Source organism: Ammospiza nelsoni, chromosome 1 (assembly GCF_027579445.1).
Source record: "Ammospiza nelsoni isolate bAmmNel1 chromosome 1, bAmmNel1.pri, whole genome shotgun sequence".
NCBI classification, from domain to species: Eukaryota; Metazoa; Chordata; class Aves; order Passeriformes; family Passerellidae; genus Ammospiza; species Ammospiza nelsoni.
In genome coordinates, this window is record NC_080633.1 from 3694042 (window position 1) to 3721437 (window position 27396).

The following is a 27396-nucleotide window of genomic DNA, read 5'->3' on the forward strand; positions in this document are numbered from 1 at the left end:
AAAAGCTGTTTCTCTTATTCTGTCACCCTGTTCATTCCTCAGTGTTGCTTTTATTTATTTCCAGAGAATTCAAGGCAAATTCTTTTGTCAAAAACAATACAATGTCAAATAAATCAGGCTGACTTGATCCAAATATTTTCTTTCTTTTTTTCTGTTTTCTATCTTTAACTCTCTAATACAGCCAAATACAAGAAAAAAGTAAAGGGGGAAAAAGAAGGGAATAAAAAAATTATGAGAGGAACATTGCAGCCAACACAATCCAGGCAATCCCAAAGCAGCAACAAAATAAGGATGTGACTCATTTCTGGAAATCAATACAGGATTTCATTCCTATAGCAGACAGTGGCCAAGGAATATCAATTAAAGGAGAATAAAACCTCAGACTTCATGAGATCACTGTATAGGGGCATGGCTGAGGTTCAAATCCAGTGAAAATCAGTGCCCTGGCTGAAGATGACTTGTTGGATTATTCCCTTTTCCGACCCAAAGCTGGGGAAAATGAGAGGTTTTTTAAAAACTTTTATTCCATTTTCAGTGTCATGTGAAGGGTGATACAATACACGTTATAATTCACATCATTGCAATTAGAATTACAACTTCCAAATTAATATAGTTTTAAAAATATTTTTACCATAAATACATTCCCACAAGAATTACTAATGCTTCACAACAAAAACAACTTTCTAATTATAAACAAAGACTAATAAAATTCTTAGACTTTCAACTTTTCCAACTGTCATCTCAACAAATTATAATGAAGAGCTGATAATTTCAGCTCTTACTTACAAAACTCCAATAATAATTCAACCAAAACCAAAACAATAACTATTACTATTACTATTACATTACCAATAAATATAAATAAACAAGGTATATACCAAAAAATACCTTTTAAGTGCTTTAAGCCAATACCTGATGTCCTTCAGATAAAATGTACTAGCAATGAACAACCAAAGCAAATGTACATTCTAACACACCTTAGTGAAACAATTCATATTACAAGTGTACTAAATACAAAAACAAACATCTCTATGATTTCTCAATTAAAATTTAGTAACACACATAAATATTCTCACAAAAATTTTAAAAATCTACCTTATATCTATGAAATAAATTCATAATTACTGTTGTAAATCCCTCAAAAAATCCTCAACAACCATCCATCCCTTCTTAATACTATTACATTACCAAAAAATATAAATAAAGAAGTTATATACCAAAAAATATCTTTTAAAAACTTTAACCCATCACCTAATGTCCTTTAGATAAAACATATCAGCAATGAACAATCAAAGCTAACAGACATTCTAACACACATGAGTAAAACAATTCATATTACGAGTCTTCTAAAAACAAAAACAAACATCACAAAAACAAAAATCACTATGATTTCTCATACATTTTAATCAAACAATTGAAATTTAGTGACACACATAAATAGTCTCACAAAAATTAAAAAAAATTACCTTATATCTATGAAATAAATTCATAATTACATGTTATAAATCTCCCAAAAAAACCCAATAAGCATCCATCCCTTCATAATACAAAAACCCATCACAATATTAAAGAAATGTATTATCCCAATAGAAAACAAAAATAAAAGTGAATTTTTAATAAAAAGCTATAATAACTGTGGTTCACTGGAGCACTTCTGTTATTTTATTTCTCATCCCATTTCCTTCACTCTTGACAATGGAAAAGCACAGAGGAAGTTTTGTGGGATCTGCTTCCCCTTATTTGATAAGCAGGAACAAGCAAACAGGGATAAAAATCCCCAAATCTAATCCACTTTTGGTTCCTTTGGAGCTCCATTTGCACAGTTCAGCTTTCCTTCCCTCACACCCCAGGGAATGGGGTGAACAGTTTGGATCAGGGATGCAGCACCCAACACAACCTGAGAGCAAATCCCAAGGCAGGTGAAATCCTTCCAGCAGCTGAGGGGGATTAAAAAAAATAAGGAAGAGAAATTTCTGCACAGGCAGATAGTGACAGGACAAGAGGAATGGATTTGAAATAAAACAGGGGAGATTCAGCGTTGGAACCCAGGACATCCCTCTGGCTGCCCTGGAGGACTCCAGACCCTGGCAGGGGGCTCAGAGCCCTTGGCACAGAGTCACAAACACCTGTGCCTTTGATTTTAACCCATGGGAACAATTTCCAACTTTGTGTGAGGAGTTACAAGCCACAAGGGTTTGAGTAGAATGTTAGTGAATTTGTCACAGGGTGAAAAAGTAGAATTTTGGGGATTTAGAATGGGGGTTCAGGAGGCAAGATGGAAGGATCTGGGTGTGTCCTGTCCTTCTTCTTCTTGGCCTCCATCTTCTGCTGTGATGGTGACACTTCTGGGTGGGTTTAGAGTAGAGACAGACTGTCTAACATAGGTGATAGCTATTGGAAAATTATTGTAAATAGAGTACATGTAGGTTTTAGTATAAAAAGCCAACACCACCCCAAGAATGGTCAGTGTGCTACAAACTGACCTGCTGGACAGATCTCAGCAGGTCAGAGAAAGAATGGAATGGATAAGAGAAAATAAACAGCCTTGAAAGGCAGAGCTGAGGAATCTCGACTTCTTCTTTGGTCTCGCAGCTGGGAAAAAGAGACTTTCTAACACCTCAGGGTCATCTCAACACCAGAGACCTCGGCAAATCAGATCAATATTTAGGAAGGAATTGTTCCCTGTGAGGTTGGGCAGTCACTGGCAGAGGGTGCCCAGAGAAGTTGTGGATGTGCCATCCCTGGAAGTGTCCAAGGCCAGGTTGGACAGAGTTTGGAGCACTCTGGGATAGTGTAATGTGTCCCTGCCCATGGAAGGAGATGGAATGAGATTTATCTGTAAGGTCCTTTCTAACCCACACCATTCAGTGGCTCTGTAACAATCCAGTTTGGTGGTGCTTGTGTTGTGCTTTTGTTTGTGTAGTGATGCTCTGAACCATCTGCACACTTTTTTTTTGGTGTAAATGTTAAAAGCCACCACTGCTATTTCAAGGACAGAGAGGGTTTCCTGATGAACTCTCCTGGAAATCTTTCCTCACCATTTGCAGGAACTAATAATGCTGCACAGTTTCATCATCTCCAAGACCCCAGTAATAAATTTCAGCTATTTTCCCCCGGGGGACACACCAGACACAACCATATTAGATTTGTTTGTCTTCAAAACAAACACAATTCTGTTTTAAGGGCTCCCAGGTGCCTGGAAAAGATAAATTGTCACAGATCTCCAGGATCTCCTAAGAACATAAGGGATTTTGCTACATCATCCCCTAAGCATCCCCAAAGACAGAGAAAATTGCATTAGCTGACATTCAAGTTCTTAGAATATATTTTTAAAAAGATAAATGGGAAATAACAAGAAAACCAGAGTTGTGCTGTTAGTGCAGGTTCACCCTCCACAGTTGCCCAGGTCTGAGAGGAGTGTCCAGGGGTCGACTCAAAACACAAATGTGGCAGTTTCTATGCATTTCACCAGTACAGATTAGAAAAGCTGTCATTTAGTAAAAATATTGCCCTAATAATAATTATAATAATAATGATTCTGCATTGTCTATGCAAGCAGGATGTGACTAAACAAAAGGAAATATTTCTTCACACACTTCCTGCTAACTTGCAGAACTCTTCAGCTTGAAATTGTGGACATTCAATGCCACACATGGATGCATATATTTATCCAAAGTCCATCAAAGGATGGAGGCTAGAGACACCAGAACAGGTTATTCCAGGTTGTTCCAGCTGCCCCTGGATCCCTGGGAGTGCCCAAGGCCAGGCTGGACAGGGCTTGGAGCACCCTGGGATGGTGGAAGGTGTCCCTGCCACAACAGGGGTTGAACAGGATGAGCTTCAATGTCCCTTCCAACCCAAACCATTCTATGGTTCCACTCTAGAATATTAAGAAACCCACCATGCCCCAGTTCTCAGAGACTTTTGATAAGAAAATTTTGATTCAATCTACACTGTGATTTATCCTTACTTTTCTTTTGTTATCCTCTTTGCCAGAGGTGTATCAAAGCCAGGGCATGACTGATTGTAAAGAAAGCCAAAGGTTAAAAGCTCAGACTTTACTGTTCTCCTTGCAGACTGGCACACCTATTCAGAGGTCTCTGACTAAACTGAATGATTAAATTTGGCCAAATGATTAAATTTAGTCAACTGTATCCCAGTAAGTCTGGCTTAGGAGGCTCAGGTGTGGACAGAAAGAGCCACGTGGTTCTCCTGTCCCTGCAGCTTTCCTCCAGCTTTCACTGTTGCCACAATATTCTGATGTGACTTCCCATCAGCATTTTTGTGCCATTTCATAGCACTTTATCAACAGATTTAAAAAAATTAATTTTGGGGAACATGGAAACCGAAACAGAAAGCAAAGGAGGAAACATCAATCTCAGTGTCAGAGGAGAGAACAGGAGCTGCCTGCCATCCCTGCTAACAAGCAATTCCGTATCTGGGAAAATCAAAAGCGCTTGAATTGTTCATAACAAAAGGAATTATTATTGCTGCTTTAATTGAAGGGATGGGACCACAAAAACCTGATTTATTACTCAGATAGACATCAGTCTCAGAGGCTGTGAGATTTTAGAGGAGCAGGCAGTCAGCTGTAGCTCAAACTAGTCACAAGTTCTTTGTTACAAGACAATATATAACTTTATAACCCAATGGACAGTTGCCACAAAGTTTATTTTGCTTTTCTAACCCATCACCTTGACTTAATTTTACTGCATTACAAATACTTTTATCCAATGAACTTCTATCACACTTATATGAGCTTTTTTACAACTTCTGAACTCAGCTTACTCTGTACAACCACATTACTACATTATAAACCCTTCACCATCTTATCAATACAGTTTTTACTTGCTTAAGGCATATTCCTACTTACAACTATAGAAACATAAGTTTATGATTTTCCTGCTTATATCTGTGTATTGTATTTTTACATCAATCCAAGCTTCTCCCAAGGCTGCAAATCAAACCCTCCTGTGTCTGTGGAAGTTTCTGTTTTTCCACTTCCCACAAAAAGGTCTGTCTGTTGAATGTTATCACATTGTTTGTCTGTTGAATGTTGCCTGTTTTGATGTTATCACATTTTCCTGAAAGGATCCGGGGGTTTGATGCTTCTCCATTGACCATGGAGTGGCAGAGCCTTTAATTTGCCAAGTCAGGCTTCGACAAGTGAAGGCAGAGCCCGATTCCAATGGCAGTGCAAACCTGAATCCAGTCCTTGTGATCCCATTTCTTCTGCCTTGAGGACATTTGCAATTTCCTGTGCTCAGCAGAGACAGCCTGGTCTCAGTTTCCCAGAAGAGATCAGTGATATGTGCAGTTAAAGAGTGTTTTGACACATAGTAGGAAAAATCAAGAATCCGAGTTGATAGCGCATGAAATTTGCAGGTCTTTGAAAAATTTATTACTCTCAATGAAGTGAAAGATTCTGACTCACATCAGTTTAGAGAATGTGTACATTCATTTAGATACAGAGACAGTAAAATTCAATATCTGTTTGGTTCTGAGAGAGCACAAGAAGCTGGCAGGACATGCAGAGGTTCAACAAATTCAGAGCTTTCATTTCCCTTACGTGGTTTTTATTAAGGTGGCGACCACAAATATAAACTGGTATGTGCTTTGTGCAAATTCCAGTACTTAATTCTTTGCTGTTCCCATGAACTTATGGTAAAATTAATAACAATCATGTTATGATACAACTTAGGTACTTAGAATAAATTTGGTAGAGATAATTATATTTTTCATATATATTTATGTATTATAAATTTGGTCTATATAATTTTATATACACATCAACCATGCAGAACAGTCCAGCCAAGAAAACCTGAACTGTCTGACTACATTTAGTTATTCACAAAACACCATTTTGCTAATTTTGCTCATTTGACCTGATGGTCTCAGGTCAAAAGCAGTGTTCTTTTGAGGATCAAAGTCTGTCATCACAGAAAGTCTGAAATTCTCAGCAACCAGGTCTCTGGCTACATTCAGTTATTCACAAAACACCATTTTGCTCATTTTGTTCTCAGTAAGAATATCCACAATTGCTATAAATCTTGATTTCTCTACATGAGTTTACTCAGAAGTGAGATGTCCCCAGCACTCCTGAGAACCTCCAGGATAAGAAAATTTGCTTTGAAGTCCTTGTAATGATGTGATGGTGAAATGGGAATTCACTTGGCATTTCTATAAAGGCCAGATCAAATATGGCAATTCAGTACCACTAACTGTTCTTTCCATTTCTGCATTTTTGTGTTAAGTCTTTAAAGTCCTCATTTTTTTTTAGGTTTTTTTTTTTTTTTTTTTTAAGTAAATGGGAACATTTCTACTCCATTCAGGATATGCCATATCAGGCACTGTGACAATGAGAGGGGTAATGAGGGGACAGATAAGAATCAAGAACAACAACAACAGCAAATCTTCATTAAATCCTCCATGGCCATGGTTTTACATCAACACAAAGAGGAATTAGAGTGTGATTCAACTTTTGCCTAAGTGTTGTTCCTAAAATAATGCAAGAGAGGAGTTGAATCCACAAGGTAGATGAGATCACTCACTTCAAGCTGAATTACACACATTTTACTAATTCTATTATGACTTCCAGTATTGAAAAGTTAGCTTCAAAAATGATAAATTGTTCTGTGAGTGTTGCCAAAAGAGGCTCACTTTGTCATGGAAACACCACTGCTGAGTCCCTGTTCCCACCAAGCAATGATTCAAGTGGTCACACCAGGGCCAAGACTTGCAAAAGGCTCTGTTATAAATAGAGGGGTTTGGGAAGGAGCTCTGACTATCTGGACGTTGTTCCAGAACTGATTTCCATCATTGCTGGGCTCTACAACACTGGCTTGGCAGCCCAACAAGTTGTTGTCCCCAGAAACGTCTCAGGTTTGCCACTTGATTGCGTTTTTGGCCTTCCTGTGCAAATGTGGGAATCTATAAAATCAGAGGGTTTTGGGAAAGTTGTAAAAGATAGGCTTTAGAGACAGCAGAACTGTGATTAGAGCTAAGCAGTAGCCATGAGATTGGTCAGCAGAAAAATCATGTAAGAAGTAGAAAAGTGAAGACAAATAGAACAATGGTCTGTGTGTTAATGCTTGTCCAGAATAACTCCCTAAGCTACAGAAAAGTTTATCTAGTGAGATATTAGGGAGTTCTAAGCTTAATAATGGAGCTCTGTGCATTGTGTTTTAAGGTTTACAAGCAGGTATTGTATTCGAAATAAGCAAGCATTGTTTAACCAAAGGTGTGTGTGCTTATAGTGGTTGGATAGAACTACTGTCAATGTGCTTTTGCTTTGTGTGATTGGTCAAAAAACTTATAAAGTGAGTTATAACATTAAGTTCTTGATCTGCTGCCTGAGATGTGAGCTGATGGGATCTTGCTATTGTTATAACCACAGAATGAGACTGATCTGGAAAATAAAACAGCTCAAGGCACGTTCCTGGCTGTCCTGTCCCATTTGTGATTTGTACATAAACCTCAGCCAGCAATATGCAAATGGTATCCAAACTCCTGTGATTTCAGAACACTTCACACTGAGTGAAAGGGAAAAGCCATTGGGAACTCCTTCAATCCCAGCCACAAATGTACAATCTGCAGCAGGGCTTGGACACGACGCTTTAAACAAATTGTGCAGGGAAAAAGTAAAATACCCAGCAGCAGAACACTCTGCCAGGAAAAGGCATTGATCCCTTACCAAGTGGCTGATGGAAATTTAAGATCTGGGAACCTTCTGACACTCCTGGAGAGATGCACATCCCAGTGCAGGTTAGAAAATAGCAGCAGCACAATCAACAGCTCCCTTCTCTCAGTGGATGCCTTCTGAAGTGAATGCTGGACAATAGAGGTGTTACACAACGAGGGGTAAAACTATTTTTGCATCTGCCTGAACTGGATTTTTGTAGCGTCACAGAATTATTGGATGGCTTACGTTGGGAGGGACTTTAGAGATATTTTCCCAATTTTCCTGTCTTGGGCAGGGACACCTTCCATTATCCCAGGGTGATCCAAGACCCGTCCAGCCTGGACTTGGACACTTCCAGGGATCCAGGGGCAGCCACAGACTCTCTGGGCACCTGTGCCAGGGCCTCAGCACCCTCACAGGGAACAATTCCATCTCAATATCCAATCTAAACCTGCTCCCTTTCAGTTTGAAGCCACTTCCCTTTGACCTGTCATCACATGTTCTTTTAAATAACCTCTCTGTATCTTTTTGCAAGCTCCCTTATCTTAGAAATCAGCTGTAAACCCCCTCTTGGAGCATTGTGAAGCATTCCCAGAATAGCTGAAGACTTCCATGGGAAGTATAATTTTGGATTAAACCAACATATCCATTTCCCCTATCTCTAATAGCAGGTGATGCTTCTCAAAGCATTCTACTGGCAGGATGAATCACTTTTCACTGGAAAAGTGATTAAAAATCCTGCTAGACATAATGTGCTTGAGATGAAACTAAGGGTTTAATAGCCCTCCTGATTGCTGATTTTATATTGCATAAAAATGGCTTTCTCTAGCAATTCCTGGGAATTTCCTCTCCAAAGATAAAATTCTGAAGTACAACTCCCAACAGCGCAGTTAGGATCTTTATTTTATTGCTTAGAGGACAACGTCAGCCCGAAAAGCTGATAGCATTGCAATTCCTACTTATTTTTTAAATTGTTCAAAAGAAAGGGAATTTAAGTGTTCAAATAAGGGTCTGCTCCCTCACAAAGATTTATGGGCAGATTCTCACTGCTCTGAGAGCTTTTAGCATGGAGCAAGATTGGGCCGCATGGCCTCACTGCAGGATATCAGGGCTGCAGGACTTGCAGATATCACTGACAACCTCTTCCAAGGACACTTTCCAGCTCCTTGCACAGGCTGTGGCAGGGCAGAGCTGTTGGCAAGAGAAGAGCCCAGCGTGGATCCAGGGTTTGGCCAAGTCTCTGTCGCAGCAAGAGATTTCCTGGCTGGGGGTTACAGGCAAGTCATGCAAATGTAAATTGCTGGAATTTGTGATTGACAAAGGAGGAAAAATAATTATTTTTTTTTTTCCTGTGTGGTCCTACTACTGCAGCCTCAGGTAACCATTTCAGATTTAGCACAGAAGTTCAGATTAATCAATTAATTAAAATGACTGGGGGGGGGGGGGGGGCGGGGAAGCTGGGGGGTGGGATTTATGTTTTTTAACACATTGTGCCCGGCTGAGAAGTGAGGATTTCTATCAGTATAAATCTGGGATGAGATGTTGAGATTCAGCTGAACACCTGAAACGAGGGAGCTGAAATAGAAACACTTTAATTTCTGAGCAATCTGGGACACACTGTTCATACAATCTGTGGAACTGCTGATCCAGAGGGGTAAATCTTTAGGTTTACAATGATGTTGATTTTTCAGCTCCCAGATTTTCTCTATTAGATCAATCTGCTGCCTTGGCAAAATTACTGGTTACTCTGAACTCTGAAATTTCCACATAAACTCTGAATAGGGGGTTCCAGGTGATCCTTAAGAAGGTCCTGGAAAATACAGCTGTATTTTCTATCAGAAACAGATGGAAAGGCATCTCCTCCTCTCCTATTTTCTCCAGAGGATTTTCAGGAAAAGCACACCTTTTTCACTCTTTAGGCAGCACTGGCAACACAGGAATGTCCCCTGTTTAAAGCAGAGTCTGTATCAGCTGCCAGAGCAACCCAAAATCAATAGGATATGAAAGATAACCTAGAGCTTCACCCTTCCCTTCCTGGTCTACAGATTTTATGTTTAAAGCTTCAGTCTGTCCCACTCTTTGCCTTCACCCATCCCTGTCTCTGGTGGCTTTCTCTCAATGACGTCAACTATCACATGTGCCTTCCAGGGAGATCCATGGAAGCACAGCATAATTCATGTTGGAAGGGACCTCCAGAACCAACCAGAACAACTTTCCACTGGAAGCAGGAGCAGCAATGGAAATAGTTAATTCCAATTAACCAGTATAGGATTAATTGGACTTTTACCACCTGCGTTATGGAAAACTCTGAAGAAGTTTTGAAGACTGCACAACCTTGGTGGAAAGGTATCACTACAAGCCCTGGTCAAAAGTCTCTCTCCATCTCTCTTAGAGGTGGCATTCAAGCAATCCAGTTTAAGGGCAAGGAAAATTTTTACTTTAGGTTTTAAAAGGTGATGCAATCTCCGCCATGGGGGAAAAAAATAAATTTAAGCTAACAAACCAAACTAAACAAAAGACAAACAAATATTGCTGCAGGGGCAGCAATGGAAATAGTTAATTCCAATTAACCAATATAGGGTTAATTGGCTTTTTCCACCTGCATTTTGGAAAACTCTGAAGAAGTTCTGAAGACTGCACAACCTAGGTGGAATTAACTTGAGTGCTCACTTATTCTCAGAGTAAAAAGGATTCTCTCCAATATGAACCTCCCTTGTTTCAGGTTACACCAACATTCAGACACACATCACAATGAGAACCCTGGCTCTTTCCTCCTGATGCTTTCCTCATAATTACCACAAGGCTGCCACAGGGTTAGCCCTAATTTTCTCTCCTTCCACCTGGCAAAAAAGCCACATTTCCTCATCCTCTCCTCACAGGCAATCTCAGTGTCCCTCCTTTGAACTTGCTACAGCTGACTGCGGTATTTTATGCATTGAGAATCCTCAAACTGGATGCAATATTCCAGAAGCAGTAGATTTAGATGAGATATTAGAAAGAAATTCTCTCCTGTGAGGGTGCTGAGGCCTTGGCCCAGGCGCCCAGAGAAGCTGTGGCTGCCCTGGATCCCTGGCAGTGTCCAAGGCCAGGTTGGATGGGGCTGGGAGCAATCTGGGACGGTGGAAGGTGTCCCTGCCCAGGACAGGGGGTGGAACTGGATGATCTTTAAGTTCCCCTCCAACCCAAACCATTCTGTCACTCTGTGATGTACAACTGATCCATCAAGCGCTGAGTGGATGGGAATAAACGTTTCCTTGTATCTCCTGCCTTTGCTCTCTCTTAATCCAGCCCAGGACCCTGTTGGCCTTCTCTGCTTTCCTCAGGACCTGTGCAAAAGGTGCAGACTCAAGGTTCCCAAAAACTCTTGAGTATTTTTTTTCACACTGCAAAGAACTTTTGGGGACTTTCACTGAGGGAATCTGTGCTGGCATCAGGGCTCTCTCACTGGGGGGACACTGGGAAACAGAGAAGCTTTCAGGAGCTCTGCAGCTGTCGTGCCACTGGATGCCACGTTCGTTTGTAAAGCAAGCTCTTGTCATTACTTGTTATTATTTGTCCATTTATCCTTCGCTGCATTTAAACAAAACCCCGAAGAGAGAAGGTCCCTGACAGGAAATTTGTTTTGTGGAGGCTCTCAGCAAGTTCATGGAGCCCCGTCTGAGTCACACTTGGAACAGGAACGCGTTGATGAACGGCTTCGGGAGGCTGCAGAAACACTCTCCACACACACTTACCCTGCCCAGGGGAGGAAGCTTTGATTAATCTGCTAATTAAATTAAAGCTGTTTGCCCTCAGCTAGCACACACACGTTCTTCCCTTTCTCTCCTCCCTGCAGGCAGCTCCAGTGGATGCCTCGTGCTGCAGCTCTTACTCCAATATTCCCCAAAGGGGCTCCAGGAATGGGGAGACCACTGGAGGAGGAAGGCAAAAAGCTCATTAGAGCAGTGGTAATTGGGAGTGCTTGAGTTTATTCTCAACTTCCCTCCTTCTCCTTTCAGCGCTCACAGACATTGGGTTGGGTATTGTGCTGAAGTGGAGGATGAAAAACAAATCGCTTCACAACTGGAAAAACCCCAAAGGAATCAAATCTTTGCACAAAAGGTTGTGCTTAGAGTTGTGTTCTCAGCCAGCCTTTCTTTCTCCTTCTTGTTTCTGGAAGGTTTCATCACTATTTTGCTGTGAAAACTCAAGGAGGGGATTAAAGCACATTTTTCTGAAGAAAAGAAGGGAGCAGACTGATGGGATGTCAGAGCACCAGCATGGAGCTCAGCTGAAGGGATCAGAAAGGAAAAGATGGAGCAGCCACAGCTTCTCTGGGCACCCTGTGCAAGGGCCTCCCCACCCTCACAGGGAAGAATTTCTTCCCAAAATCCCATCTAACCCTGCCCTCTGGCAGTTTGAAGCCATTCCCCCTTGTTCTATCACTACAAGCCCTTGTCAAGTCTCTCTCCAGCTCTCACAGAGGTAGCATTCAAGTCATCCAGTTTAAGGGTTAGGAAAATTTTTATTTTGAGATTTAAAAGGCGATGCAATCTCCTCCATGGGAAAAAAAAAATAAGCAAACAAACCAAACCAAACCAAACCAAGAAAACAAGACAAACATACACACAAACAAAACCCTAGAAGAAAATAAACAAACAAAACCAAATAAAAATAGGGGGGGGAAAAGAAAAAAATAAGGAAGAAAAAAAGCTGAGATATATTAACACACTCCTGCAGGATGACAAAAGATACTAAAACAACTAATTTTTTTCCACAAAATTCTCTATTTTCTACAAAATAGAGAATTCCAACTTCCATACACTGTGATCTCTCAGTCTGGGTTTATATCACAGAGAGTGTTGCTCATGCCACTTTTATTAGGTGATCTAGCAAAGCAGAGTTCCTTCTTTTAGGGTTCCTGCCTATTGATGGGCACCTTATCTCTAATTTTAGGGCTGTCTCAGAGCTGTGGTGCTGAGGAGCATCAGGAAACACCTCTCATAGCAAAGTAATGCTTTGGACACTTCATTTTGATCAATATTTATGACTTAAGTTATCAGGGTGAAAAAAAAAGAGACAAGGAGACTTGCAGTGTCAGTGTTTGTGTCCTGCTGGTAACAAAAATGGGATGCCAAGGTGACTGGAGTGGCTGCAGATGCTGCACTGGTGGATCCCATCCCCATCCTCCTGCTTGGAAACTCTGATTTTTGCTTTATTTTTTCACCTTCAGCACCCCAGACTGTATAGGCCTGATGCCTCAGGTGTCGGGAGTTTAGTTCAAGCATGGCTTAAAGAAAAAGGCCATGAAGCCATGCAATTGAGAGAACAGTAAAAGGTAGTTGCAAAGCAGTTCCAAAAGCAGTTCCCAGGCTGATTTCTATAAACAATTAGACTCTCTCATGTATCACTTTACAAACAATAAGGTTCTCAGGCAGTCTTCCCATAACAAGTGTAACACCCTCTCTGGGTAAAGATGGCACCCTGGGAACAGATGTGGAAGTTTTGGGAACCTTTCATATCACAGTGGGAACACTGGTTTTGTTTTTAATAAACAATTATAGGTATTGTAAAACAAAAAGGAGTGGTTAGAGTTTTCTCTGTTAGCCTATCGTAAACCTGGATTTTGGAATATGCATGAAGTTAATTAACACTGTTATTTAAAGTGACTGATCGATCAATAAATCGGAGTTCGATGCATTATAGGATGGTCGTCTCCCCCTCACTTCAACACTCAGCTTTAGCTTTTATATTTTCAGATTCTGTGCTGCTTTAGTGTGTGGGTCTGAGCTTCACATCAGGGCATGGTGAGCTCTGTGCACAGAGCAGGGAGACAAAACAATTCCTGCTCCAGCTGGGCACCAAGGACAAATGAGCCAAATCTCAGCCCCAGAGCACAAACCCCGTGGGCTGGAGAGAGAAAAACAAGCAGGGTGGGACTGCCTGGGCTAAAGCTGGAATGGGACAATGAACTGCAAGGTGCAAATGGAGCAGAACTGATCCCAGGGAGAGACTCCGGCAGCGCTCGTGCATTTTGGGGCCATTTTGGTTCATCTTGGGTGCAGCCCTGGCTGGGCTCTGGTGCTGCCCAAGGTGCATCCGTGGAGGAGATCCTTTGAATAAATCCCTGCTTTATTCTTTAGCTCTGTCCAGCCTCTGCTCTAGGTCAGCCTGCACAAGGCATTAAGCCAGTGGAAGTAGTGGGCAGCTGGTCGAGCACCAGCATTTAAATATCTGGAAACAGCTCTTGAACAGAAACATTTCAATGCCATTCTCAGGAAACAACACCTCTGATGGTGCACAGTGGCCTCCTGACAGTGAATAACCAAACTCTAGGCAGATAAATCCCTGCCAGAGGAGTGATCAGTTCCACCAACACAATTCCCCCACTGATGCAGCCGAGGGGATTTGGTATGTTGGTAATTCATTTTTGTTTAACCACATGCAGCATTTCGGTCTTGGGCATCTGTAAGCTTTAAAATGACAATTTGATGCCATTTAATGATGCTCTGGACATCACTGAGAGTAGGAAGACACATTACCTGTTTTATAGTATTTGTCTCATTAAATCTTTTAATGTCTCCATTAATGCATATTAACAAATAATGACTTTCAGTGGGAGATTTGGCCTCTGTCTTTAACCCTATAATCTATATTATAGTATAATATTTATGTTTTATATATAATATATTTTTAGAGCCTGAGAACGTGCAGCTCTGAATTAGGATCATGCCTTGTGATCTGGATGCAGCACAAATGTGCCCCTCTCAAGGACATGCAGTGAGCAGGTGATGAAAAATAACTTTGGACCTCAATTCCCCATCCCTGACGTTCGAAATAAACAATAAAACCATAAAATTCTTTCAGAGACAACATGAAAAAGAGGCCCAGACTCACAGTCAGCAGGGACCTGTGCATTAGCCACAATAAAACCAAAAGAAGCAGTAATTAATTGCTGCCATTTTCACAGGGGCTGGAGAGACAGGGAAACACAATCACACCCAGTTCCTTTCTTCAATCACTAGAGCTGAACTCCAGAACATCTCAGACAAGGTGTGACAATTAGAGGGCTTTTCTTTTTACACATTATGAAAAATTCTGACACATCCACCTCAATTCCTTTTCTGAGGAGTTGAGAGCAGCAGATGCAGGAGGAGAGCAGAGATGGAACAGAAAATGACTAGAAAAAACAGATGAAACCTCTGGTCCACATCACAGCCCTGGCAGAATATCCAGAAATGTTTCCTATTAACAGCTGGGGCCTTCCTATACCCTGGAAAATCTTCCCTGGCTGAAGTTGCCCCTGAACACTCTTGATTTTTATATTTTAAAAATTTTATTTATGAGATCCTCAAAATTTGAGGGTTTGGAAGGATAACCTACTGTGTAAAAATCTGGACTAGCATGGAGCAACATATTTCAGAGCAGTTCTTGCTGCCTGTGTGTTACACATCCAGCTCACTCTTTCTTTCCAAATTTTTTCTTTTTTTTTTTCCTTTTCCTAACATTTTATGTCTTAATCTAATTAGTTACTATTGCTGTATCAAGAATACTCTGCCATTACAAACTGCAATTCAAAGTTCTCATGAACCACGATGTAAAAATGCCATTTATTACTTAATCCTGCAAAAAGTGCTTTTCCTAACCATGTGTGATTCCTTATCTGAATGCTTTGTTTCACATGGCATCAGGATAGGAGCATAAAAGTTGTGCAAAAATGAATTTATCTCCCATGCACTGCTCATGAGCCCTCCTTAGAAAACCCTACACATTTCCTGAGCTGAACCTGCAGGAGGTTTCAAAAAGTTCAGAAATGTTGAATATTACAGAATATTACAAAATAGCATTGCAGAATTACTAGAAACCGGACCAAACGAACCAAACCCAGCGCCAGATTGCTCACCCACCCTCAAATCCTTATTTTACTCCTACATCACTGCAGGGTAGGGTTTGATTTAAGGAGGGACAACGGGCAGGGATTGAGATGCTCTGGTGTTAGCAGCAGATCTCCCCCTTAAAGGGTGACTTCATTCCCAACAAACCAGCAGGGCTTGGCTGCCTTTCAGGCCCTGACAGATCAGCCACAGGTCTCGCTGTCAGAGCCTTGTCGTGACCCAGATTCTGCTCCAGCACCTCCTGCCTTTTGTGCCACACTGAAATCTCCCCAGGAAGAGGGAAATGTCACTAAATAAAAGGGTGGATTTGGTTAACCCGGCAGCACAAGTGTTGCTCTCAACTGTTACGGCAGCTAATCGGCATTTCATAAAAAGAATCATGAAAATTTTTTTAAAAAAACTAAAAAGTTGTTGGTTTTTTCTTTTTTTCCGCAAAAAGTTAATGAAAAGACCTTTCTGAAGTGTTGGCAGGTACAGGGATATTGTGGATGCAGAGCTAGTGGAACTTGCCCAGGGTAGCAGAAGCCTCAGCTGTGCTGTTTGCAGCTGCCTGCAATGCACAGCCTTTGAAAATCACAGCCTTTTGCATATTTAAACAAGCGACAATTTTTCTTTTTCAAGAAAGGGGAAAAAAAAAAATAGGGTTTAGAGCCAAAGTATAAATGGCTGCAGCTCTGCATGACAGATAAGAAGTGCTGGCTGATATGTTCAAGCATCTCTTCCTAAATTTAATGTGCTAAAGGTGAGAAGTGTCAATGAGTTGGCACTCTGGAGAAAGAGGTGAGAGTTCTGCTGGGGTTTTTGTGCATGCCACATCAGTGGGGTCTGTCACACACATCTTTTATGGAAAATCCTTTCCTTAGGATTTTTCCTCCTGAGAAGCTGAGAAGCCTCAGGAACAAAATGGAAACATTGATTATCTGCTGCTGTGGGATGCAACAGGTGCATCTGGGATTGGTCTCATGTGGTTGTTTCTAATTAATGGCCAATCACAGCTGGCTCGGACAGAGAGCCGAGCCACAAACCTTTGTTATCATTCTTTTCTATTCTATTCTTAGCCAGCCTTCTGAGGAAATCCTTTCTTCTATTCTTTTAGTATAGTTTTAATATAATATATATAATAAAATAATAAATCAGCCTTCTGAAACATGGAGTCAGATCCTCATCTCTTCCCTCATTCTCAGACCCCTGTGAACACCACCACAGGGTCCCTGACTGTTGATTAAGAGACCCCAATCTTAGGTATTTGAGCTTTAAAATTCCAGATCCTACTTCATCTGTGACACGGAATTGCAGAATATCCTCGGTTGGAAGGAGCTCACAAGGTTCACTGAGTCCAGCTCCTCACCCTGCACAGGACACCCCAAAAAATCCCACCCCAAAAAATCCCACCAGGTGAGAAAATTGTCCAAAAGCTCCTTGAGCTTTGTTGGGCTTGGTGCCACCACAACTTGTGCTGGTGTTTGCAGGGATCCCAGGACAGTGGAAGAGATGAGAATCTTGACTCCATGTTCCAGAAGACTGATTTATTATTTTATGATATATATTATGTTAAAAGAAAATTATATAATAAAACTATACTAAAAGAATAGAAGAAAGGATTTCATCAGAAGGCTTTAAAGGAATAGAAAAAAAATGAAAATAGAATCTTGTGACTGCTCACAGCCTCGACAGGGGAGCTTCCCTCAGTACAAGATAAGCTGCCCTAAAATACTGATTTTCATTCCCAAAGCATCATTTTGGGTTTTGTTAGCAGAGGTGCAGCAAAATATCCAGGGATACAAAAGAGAAAAGAAGTTTCATTTCTATCTTTGTATTCCCTAAATAAAATAGCTGCTGAATTCATGTTGTGACCATGTGAAAAACAATGGAAAATAAATTTTATTATTTTTTTGCCCCCATCTTCTGTTTTATTTCACAGGAAAAAAAAATCCTTTCATATCAAAATAAAATCAGCAAACAGCTGGACAAATAGAATAAACAAACTGCTGCGAAGGAGGAAAAAGTGTATAAATGCAAAAGTGAAGGCATTGCTTTGCAGAACACCCAGGGTGTCCCCAAGCTGCTCTGCCATGTGCTATCCATGGATTTTGGGGGTGACAATAATTTGGACACCAGGCCATGTGCAAAGAAATGTGTGGAAAAAGGCAGAAAAATAGGGATGTGCAATGAAATAACGACCTGAGGGCATCACATCCAACCAATGACATTTTTTAAGGGTTTCAGCTACAAAAGAGATGGAATACACAACCCAACATTTCCCTTATTAAAAAAAAAAAATCATTTCAGGATACTGAAGATGTAAAACTCAGAATCTCTAAAAGGCAAGAAGAGTCAGCCAGAGCTCCTTAGCCTCACCACCCTAAAAAAGAAGAATTTCTTCCTAATATCCCATTTAATCTCCTCTTTTTCCATTTAAAGCCATCAACCCTTGTCCGAAGACGAGCTCCAGTCTGGACACTCTTCTGTCTAACAAGTTTATTGAGTTTTTAATGAAATTTATCTTTTGTAAGGAAATAAGAAAAAATCTCTGCCCAAATATTCATGTGAAACTGTTAGAAATCTAATTTTTCTGAGATTGTGGTTCTTCTGTCAAATTCAGTTAAACTGACCCACAGCATTCAGGTTTGTAGGGTACATGGAGGAATAGAAAAATCAATTTATTTCCATATATGTGATCATATTAATTGCTGTCCCAAGGGTTTAAAAGCCCTTCAGCATCTTTCAAGCCATTCCCAATGATGCTGTACAAAATTCCTGGCTCTCCCACAGGTGCAGTTTATTGAGTTTCTTGTGGAATTTATCTTTCAGTGAGGAAATAAGAAAAAATCTCTGCCTAAACATTCACATTAAACTGTTAGAAATTCAATTTTTCTGAGAGTATGGTTCTTCTGTCAAATTCAGTTGAACTGACCCACAGCATTGAGTTTGTAGGGTACATGGAGGAATAGAAAAATCAATTTATTTCCATATATGTGACCATATTAGTTTCCTGTTCTAAGGGTTTAAAAGCCCTTCAGCATCTTTCCACCCATTCCCAATGATGCTGTACAAAATTCCTGGCTCTCCCACAGCTGCTCTGCAAATGAAGATTTCCTGGGAATTCCCAGAGCTGCAGCCACTTGTGGATGAACAGTAAATTCATCATTTTGGGGGGCAAACATTTTAAACTGAAAACACACAGTGAGAGTAAATGGCTATTTTAAATGAGGTGCAGTTTGTTCACCTGGTGTTCCTGAATGAGTTCAGACAAAATAAACAACACATCATGTCCAAAAGGCTTAGATATCACATATTTATGTTGCTGGAAGAGATGCTCAAATTGACTTAGATTGAAATTACATGAGAATTCAATTGCTGTTGCAGAGCAAATCTGGTATTTCTTTTATGTTTTTTAAATAATGGAGAAAATTAGCAGAGACCTAATAACTAAAACCAGCTCAGCCAGAGGGCAGCAGGAAAAAGAACATTTTAATATCTCTGAGGAAGTGGAAACAACTTGCTACCCTTGAGCTTTAGCATATCCTTAATCGAACCCAATCTTCATTTTGCATTATCTGTTATCTTGCAAGCGTTTGGCAAACAAGAAAGCATAAAGTAAATGTCTAAAAAACAGTTTTATGTCAAATATCAAAAATGTTCAGATGTGGCTATTAGGGAAGAAGAAAAAAAAACCAAATTAAAATCTCTGGATTGCCCCTTCCCAAATATGCAATTATGAGTGGGTGAAAATTAAAATCTATGGATTTGCCCTTCCCAAATATGAAATTATCAGTGGGACTAACTGTTGTAGAAGTCTTCAAGCCCAAGGAAATCTAGGATTTAAGCCTTAATAACCCCTCAAAAACACATTTTGGTCACAGATTCTGAGCTGGAGAGAGACTGTGGGGCCAAAATCATTTGGAAAGAGGAGAGAGCAGATAAAGTGTTTTCTTCTGTCTAAAACCCTTAGAGAATTAATATTCCCTTAGAGAATTTTGCGCTCCAAAAGGAGCCCACAGAACAAGAAAAGAGCACTGCAGAAATGTGTTGTTGGGAAGGGCAGGAACAGTAAAATCCTTCATCACTCTGAAGTCCTCCAGAGAAATCCAGATCCAGAGGAGGGTGGAAGAGTGAGGGCAGGCACTGAGCATGTACAAAGGTTGGGAAACCATAAAACTCCCCAGAATAAATTAAATCTGTATCAAAGATGTTCCTTGAGACTATTTTCCCTCAACATGTTGATGGGATTTACAGTCTAAACCATACTGATAGCCAAAAAACAACAACAACAACAACAAAAAAAACCTAAAAAAACCCACAAAAAAAAACATTAAAAAACCCAAACAAACAAACAAACAAAAAAAACCCCAAAACCCCAAAACCAAAAACCACAAGCAATTGTTATTTGTTTCTTATTAAAAGAATTGAGGAGTGTTAAAAAGTGTTCATTTCCATATTGTTTCTTGTTTGAAGAACATAAGTATTCAGAAATCTCAGATGCAAAAAAAAAAAAAGGGGGAAAAGTGGTTTGAATTGAGATTGGATTCTTTGAACTCTATTGGAAGTAATAATTCTGTGAAAGTACTACAGAATATTTTTTAAATGTTGTTCTGTGGGGAAAATATTTTTTTTGGTATTGTTTAAAATAGATCATCTTTGGGTTTGGGGTGTTTTTATGATGATTCTGAAGTATTTAATGGATGCATTTATAGTATTTTTTTTAGTCCAGGCATAAAGATCCATTGGCATCTGCCCTCACTCATACAAGAACATACATTTAATATTGAATTTTAAAAATGTGTTCCTGGAACCAAGAGTAGTAAACAGCATTTGTGATAACCTTACAAACCTCCCCACCAAGATGAGTCACAAGATACTGAAAATTCAAGACAATCAATTGGGCAAGAGTGAGTTACTGCCATCTATTCCTGATGCACATAACATTTATTATACACGCCCAATAAAAATGAGAGTTCCAAAAAGCTAAAGAGACCAAAGTTTAGTCTCAAATAATTTTTTTAGGGCCTTGCAGTAAAGAGAGCATCAGGGGGATTTTAGGATGGGTTTTACCAATGTCTATAGGTCTCAATCACTAAGTACAGAAGAATACGAAATATAGAAGAATCAAAATTATATATAAATATGGATTAACATCTTCATCTGAGGCTCTGGAACAGGTCCCCAGAGAAGCTGTGGCTGCCCCTGGATCCCTGGAAATGTCCAAGGCCAGGTTGGACAGGGCTTGGAGCACCCTGGGATGGGGGAAGGTGTCCCTGCCATGGAAGGGGTGGCACTGGATGGGCTTTAAGGTCACCTCCAACCCAACCATCCCTGGATTCTCTGATTCTAATCTGCATATCCAGAATTTAGAGGGCTAATTATGGTTCTAAGCGAATTTCCTGACTTATTTAGATGCGGAACTCAGCCCTAGCTCACACACAGAGGAAAGTTCAGAGTCAGCTCTGCTTCATCCATGGTGTCCTTTTACGCAAAACTGGCATGGCATGGCATACAAGAAAGGTATCATCAGATTTTGGTACAGATGGGACCCGCAGCCCCAAAATCTGCATTTCCACATGTGGAAAATGAATCTGAGAGAAACACAACTTTCCTGTCAGGAGCAAAGGTTTCCCTGGAGTGAGCAACTCAGCCCTGGCGCGGGGAAGCAGAGAAGGGTTTGTGGGGTTGGGTTCTGTGCCCTGGGGACTGCAGGGACAGGAACTTCAGGGTTTAGTGCTGGCAGGGCATTTTAAAGGGCCTCACAGAGGTTAAACAGCTGGCAGGTTGAACAACCAGGTTGTTGTTATTCCTTTGGACATCAGTTTTGGGGCTTTTGTGGGTGAAAGGGTCTGACAGGATGTGCTTGGAGGAAAGCACTATATAAACAGTTTTTTTTCCAGGAATATTGTGGAGTCCAAGACGACTTTCAATTACTCCAGTTATTTTAAAAGTCGCGTCCACTCCCTTGGTAGAAAACTGGAAAATCTGCGTGACAGGGAAGTGCCAGTTTGAGGTCAGGAGCACAGCACATTGGAATCCTGGCAAACTCTGCTTTCCCAACCCCACAGCTGGGCTCAGACCATCTTTGGGAGTTTGGGCTGCAGAGTTTGTGGGGTCCCCACCTGCTCGCCCAGGAAGGGTTCCAGCATCACCCCCTGACCCCCAGGCAGCACCCAAATTCACTCGGAGAAGCAGCAGGGTTCATTTCACAGATTGGGAAAAATCTCTTTATTGCAAGCCCTGCTGAGAGGGGCAGGAGGGAATACAAGAGGCAAATCCCTGATAGAGGAATAGTGCTGTAAATGGGATTTTTTTCATAGTTTTGTCCTCTCCTCCTGCTTTTTTGCTCCCATTTCCCCCTGCTCTCCATGCAGCTTTGGTTCTGCATCACAGCTCTCTCCTCAAGAAATCCTCCTGGGCTGCTGAGTCAGTAAACCCAAGGAATTGCAGGCAGCACTTTTGTAAGTCTAGAGACTTGAACACTATCCCTCCAGGAGCTGGGTATTAACAGCTGAACAACACAAAAAAATCACTGATTCTGATTTGATTTTATTTTTCTTACAACCTCCATTTTAAAGAACTCTTTCTAATTCCCCATTTGTTATTTGTCTGCTCATCCAACCCTCCTGCAAGCTCGTGAATGCAAAACCAGCAGGGGAAAAAAAATCACAATGATTAATGCCTTTAAATCAGTTTTGTCATCATTTTATTTGCCTCTCACAGAAATTATTGCTGCTTCCAGAGGGTAAAAAATGGAAAATTTAATATAAAACAGGGCAAGTACTTTTTGCTTTGTTACCTGCTGCTTTGCATTTCTAAGACTGAGATACTTTGTCTGTCCAAAGGAAAGTTGTGGTAGATATTTGTGTTTGTTCACAGTGTTGTGAACCACATTTGGGTAGAATATGTGTATTTTTAGACTTTTTTCTCCTCCTGCCATTCATCTTTTGTGCAAATCAGCTTAAAGAGCTTAAAAATCTACAAGACCAGGTTGGACAGGGCTCTGAAAATCTTGGTTTAGTGAGAGGTGTTCCTGCCCAGGATCCCTGACCTTTAAGGTCCCTTCCAACAGAAACCATCTTATAATTCTATAAAAAACATTTTAAAATTTTTACATTTTAACCAGGTTTCTTTCTTTAGCTTCTGCAATAATCCTGACTTCAGGAATGTAAAAACACTGAGTTTCTCAGAAAAAATTCTACAGAGACTCAGAGCTATGGCAGGAGGAAATCCCACTCTCACTCTGGCACTCTCTGTAAGCTCCTATCCCACCTAACTAACATGGGAACAACCATCTGGGACTTGAAATCCTAATTTTTGTGCCCCTGGAATATCCTTGAAGTTGGTTGGTAGCAAGGCCTCTGTGGTTTGGCCACGCTGATTTTCTCAGATGATTCTTTTGTGATACCAGAATTCTGAACCTTCTCTTTGGAACTGTTTTACCCGGTATTACACATCCAAAGATTTTGGTTTTTTCTCTTTTAAACAAGCCTTTTAAGAGGTTGCTATTTTCTCCAGCTCTCCCCCAGCACCAGCTCCTCCTATAAAAATGGAAAAGCTCCAGCAGCATTAATGCCTTGGTTAGCTGAGCCTTTATCTCCTATGGAGAACATTCCCAGCAGTCCCCAGGCTGTGTTTGTATATAAAATATTTATCTTTTCTTTACATAAATAACAGGGAAGCCTCATGCAACTCTGCATTGTGTTTGAGAAACCTGCAGTCCTACAGAGAGCTTGACTTCTCTAACAGGGTTATGAGATGCTACAAATCACCAGGCAGGTAAACTCATTAAAAGATCTCTCATTAAGCCCTGGAATGGAAAAAATGGTTTGCTTAAAGAGCAGGGACCAATCCAAGCTTTTCTGTCTGTGCCTGAGGAGTCTCATGTTTGGGCTGGGCTTAAAAGCATTGCAGGCTTGGAGAGAAACTCGTAGAATATTGTGTCTGAAATACACTGTGCCTCATCTTTTAAAAATAACAGAGGCTGGAAGGTGGATGATTCTATTTGAAGGCAGCCTGGCACTGGCAGTGACAGCCAGGGATGAATAATGGAGATACAGAGAGTTCTCTGCTCCGCAGCCTCGACACACCCTGGGAAAATGGAGAAATGTTCCCCCCTGCAGCAAACAGGGGCTGAGCAAACACTTGAGCTCCTCTCCTCAGCTCTTCATGAATTACTTAACTCCCATCAGATCCAGTTTCATTCTCTGCCCTCTGAGGTGCTGCCTCCAAATCATCTGTGTTTGCCCACCTGACTCTCACTCAGAGATCACACTTCAGTGTTGTTACACAAGAGGCATCACTTGCACCTTCCCTTTTCCATATTTCTCTCTTTTTTTTAAGGGAGAATTTTCACAGACATCTTTCATGCAAAATCATTTCCTCAGGATTTTTCCTCCTGAGAAGCTGAGAGGCCTCAGGAACAAAATGTAAACATTGATTATCTGCTGCTGTGGAATGCAACAGGTGCATCTGTGATTGGTCTCATGTTGGATGTTTGTAATTAAGCTGGCTCAGACTCTCTGTCCGACCACAAACCTTTGTTATCATTCTTTCTTTTTCTTATCTTAGCCAGCCTTCTGATGAAATCCTTTCTTCTATTCTTTTAGTATAGCTTTAATGTAATATATATCATAAAATAATAAATCAAGCCTTCTGAAACATGGAGTCAGATCCTCATCTCCTCCCTCAACCCGAGAACACCATCAAAGAGAACTTTTCCCCCAGCTGATCAAACATTACCCAGAATATTCTGCCACTGGAAACGTTTAAGTGTAGCAATATTAAATACGTACCCACAAGAAATTCCAAGTATTAGGTAAAGAAATGCATCCGATGGAATTATTCTGGACAGTTAGAACACCTGCATTGCAGTTACATTTAAAATTCAGTTCATACACCAAGCCAACTTTGTGAGTCACGAAACTCATTGTTTTCTCAAGTACATTTGGAACCAGACAAAGGAATGATGGTTTGGGATCCTTTCTTCTCCATAATTTTATGATGACTTTTGTTAATATTTTCCAATTAAAAAAAAAAAACCAAACAAACCAATAACACATAGCCTGATGTTATCACAGATGAATGGAATGCAAAGTCAATCCAAATGCCAGTCAGAAAAGTCATAATGCCAAAAAAATGACATGATGGAATCCTAGAAAGGTTTGGGTTGGAAGGGACCTCAAAGATCATCCAGTTCCAACCCCCTGCCATGGACAGGGACTCCTCCCACTATCCTAGGATGTTCAGTTTCATGCAAAGCAAAGAATGGAAATTACTGGGAAGAGCTGAGACAGAAGAAATGGGTTAAAACCAGCTAAGACAGCAATATAGGCACTTAAATCTAGGAAAGCACATAAATGGCAGAAAAAAGTAAAGTTCAAGAATTCCTATAAAGGCCTTGCAGGTATCATGGTGCCTTCAGTCCTGAGGGGTTCATAGAGTAGGTTAATGCAGAACAGCTTTTGTGGAAAGCACATGAAAAACTGAATCACCCTTGACTCTGCCACTTAGAACTGGCTTAAAATGCTCATTTCTAATTATTTCTTAGCACATTATATCCTTTTTGTCTGGTCAGAGCCTATACTTGAAGCCACCTGGAATTTCCCATTCATACTTGGTTCTCTTTTCATCTTTTCTTGATTTGTTTATGGATGTGGACATCAGTTTTGGGGCTTTTGGGGGTTAAATGGGTCTGACCAGATGTGCTTGGAGGAAACCACTTTACAAACAGTATTTTTCCAGGAACATTGTTGAGTCTAAATGACTTTCAATTACTCCAATTGTTTTAAAAGTCACATCCACTCCCTTGGTAGAAAATTGGAAAATCTGCATGACGGAGAAGTGCCAATTTGAGGTCAGGAGCACAGCACATTGCAGATGGTTCACAGGGAAAGGGTGTGCCCCAGTGGAGAGAAATGTGTTACCACAAGAACTGCGAAAAAAATGACAGCAAGGGAAGAAACAGAAATAACATTATATCATTCCTGAAATCTGGCTTCTGAAAAGAAATGTAACGATTCAATGAGAAATGAATACTTATACACAAATTATTGTGTAATCTCTGTGGTGAGCAAACACACAAATTCACATGTTTTAAATGGTTAACTTTAATGTCTGGATTCCTGCAAAAGACTGCAGTAAAACCTTATAATCATAAAAAAATCACAAACTTTGCAGAAGCAGCAAAAAAAAGCAGGGCTTTTTTTTTTTTTTTTCTTATTAGCTCTGGTTTGCTATTTGGTATTTCATTAAGAACTGCTCTTTCCACAAGCTGGAGCTGATCACTAATTATCCAGCTCAGCAACCACAGTGATGTCCTGAAACGTGAGCAATTGGGAATTTGCTGTCCTTCTTCATCTGCCAGGAAGGTCACCCATCTCAGAGCTCAAGAGATTTGTTCATTTATTTCCCTTAATTAAAAACTGCTCACCTCTAAATAACAAGACACCTTTCAAGAGTCTCGAGCCGAGCACTGAAAATACTGAAATATTGAAGGCTGTTGGTCATTTAACAAAAATGCCTTTTGTCTTTTGATCATTTAATTATTTTGGTTGCAGTCTGAAAAAATATGCTTGCATGGCCAGGAATTCAGCTTTCCAGTTTCTCCCAGCAGGATCCATGTCATCAACACTTCTATGTCCAAAACCAGCATCTGAATTTGAGCTAAACTCCTTTTATAATCAGGAATCTCACAGTACCTAAATCAGATTAAATTTGGGGGGGTTTCTCCCCATTAACTTAGATAGAAATGTATTATAAAAATTAATCGTACTCAGTTTTTAATAAGTAATCATTTCTACCTGAGTGGGAAATCAAAGGAAAAGTCACAGGAGCCATGCTCTAGATAAAAATTCCAAGGTCATATATTTATACGTAAAGGACTATATTATTTGGATGAACACAACTATGGTACCAGTTCCAACCCAATTCTGCAGAATTTAGCTGAATTATGCCACGTTTCAGATGTGCAGTGAAATGGACTCTAAATAAGAGCCAGAAGGAAAGAAAATGTATTTTTGTGTGCCAAAGTAAAACCAAGTTCTCTGTGCTGCCTGCTATGCATTGTAGAAGACAGGCCACATAATTGACACACAAAAGCAAAAAACTCTGCAAAAACTGCTGAAAGATGCTCTGGTCACACCAGCATCACAATAAACAGCTGTCATTTAAACATAAAACCAACTAAATGTCATGAATTTTTTTGAATACTGACTATTAAAGTGCACAAATGTGAAAATATTCTGTGTATTAAACAAGTGTAAAGCATTTGCATGGAAGTTGTAGAAGGCTCTGTGGGGGAATGAGCTGGAGGATGGAAATCCTGGTGCTGTTTGTCACTGAATCCCTGTGAGCAATGCTCCTGGAGAAGAGCTGAAAAGCACATTTGTGAGCAATGGTTTAACACAGAATTGTGCTGAATGCAACAACAGGTTATTGCAGGGCTTGTGTACGAATCCTCACAGCTACAAAGAGAAAAAAAATATCTTTTTTCAGTGTTTTTGTGGCTGTTTTGTGAGGAGAGGTGCAGTCACTGTGTGTGGGGACAACGGAGAGGGAGAGTTACAATTCCCAGATGTGTTAACACAGAGTTATTAATGGAAGAGCATGTTGTTTAGCAAGTAAAGACTTGTGGGGAAAATTAATCCCTGTCATCTTCATAAAGAGTTGAATATCTTCAGAAGGATGATGGATGACTTTAAGTGCCTTTAGTATCTTTAGAGGCCCATTTGTATTGTTTCTTAAAATTGCTCCTCTCAAAATGGAGGCCGCCAAAAGCACTGCCTGGAATATCTCAAAGTTTAGGTTTCATAGAAGGGGATAAAGGGAATATTTAATTTTATCCCTCTGTCTGGAAAT

General features: G+C 40.4%; 1 protein-coding gene across 3 annotated transcripts in view; it reads right to left on the bottom strand.

The window, feature by feature from the left end:
- The window catches only part of ADCYAP1R1 (ADCYAP receptor type I), a 150548-nt gene that overhangs the window by 89378 nt on the left and 33774 nt on the right, over nucleotides 1-27396 (bottom strand). The window lies entirely within an intron of this gene.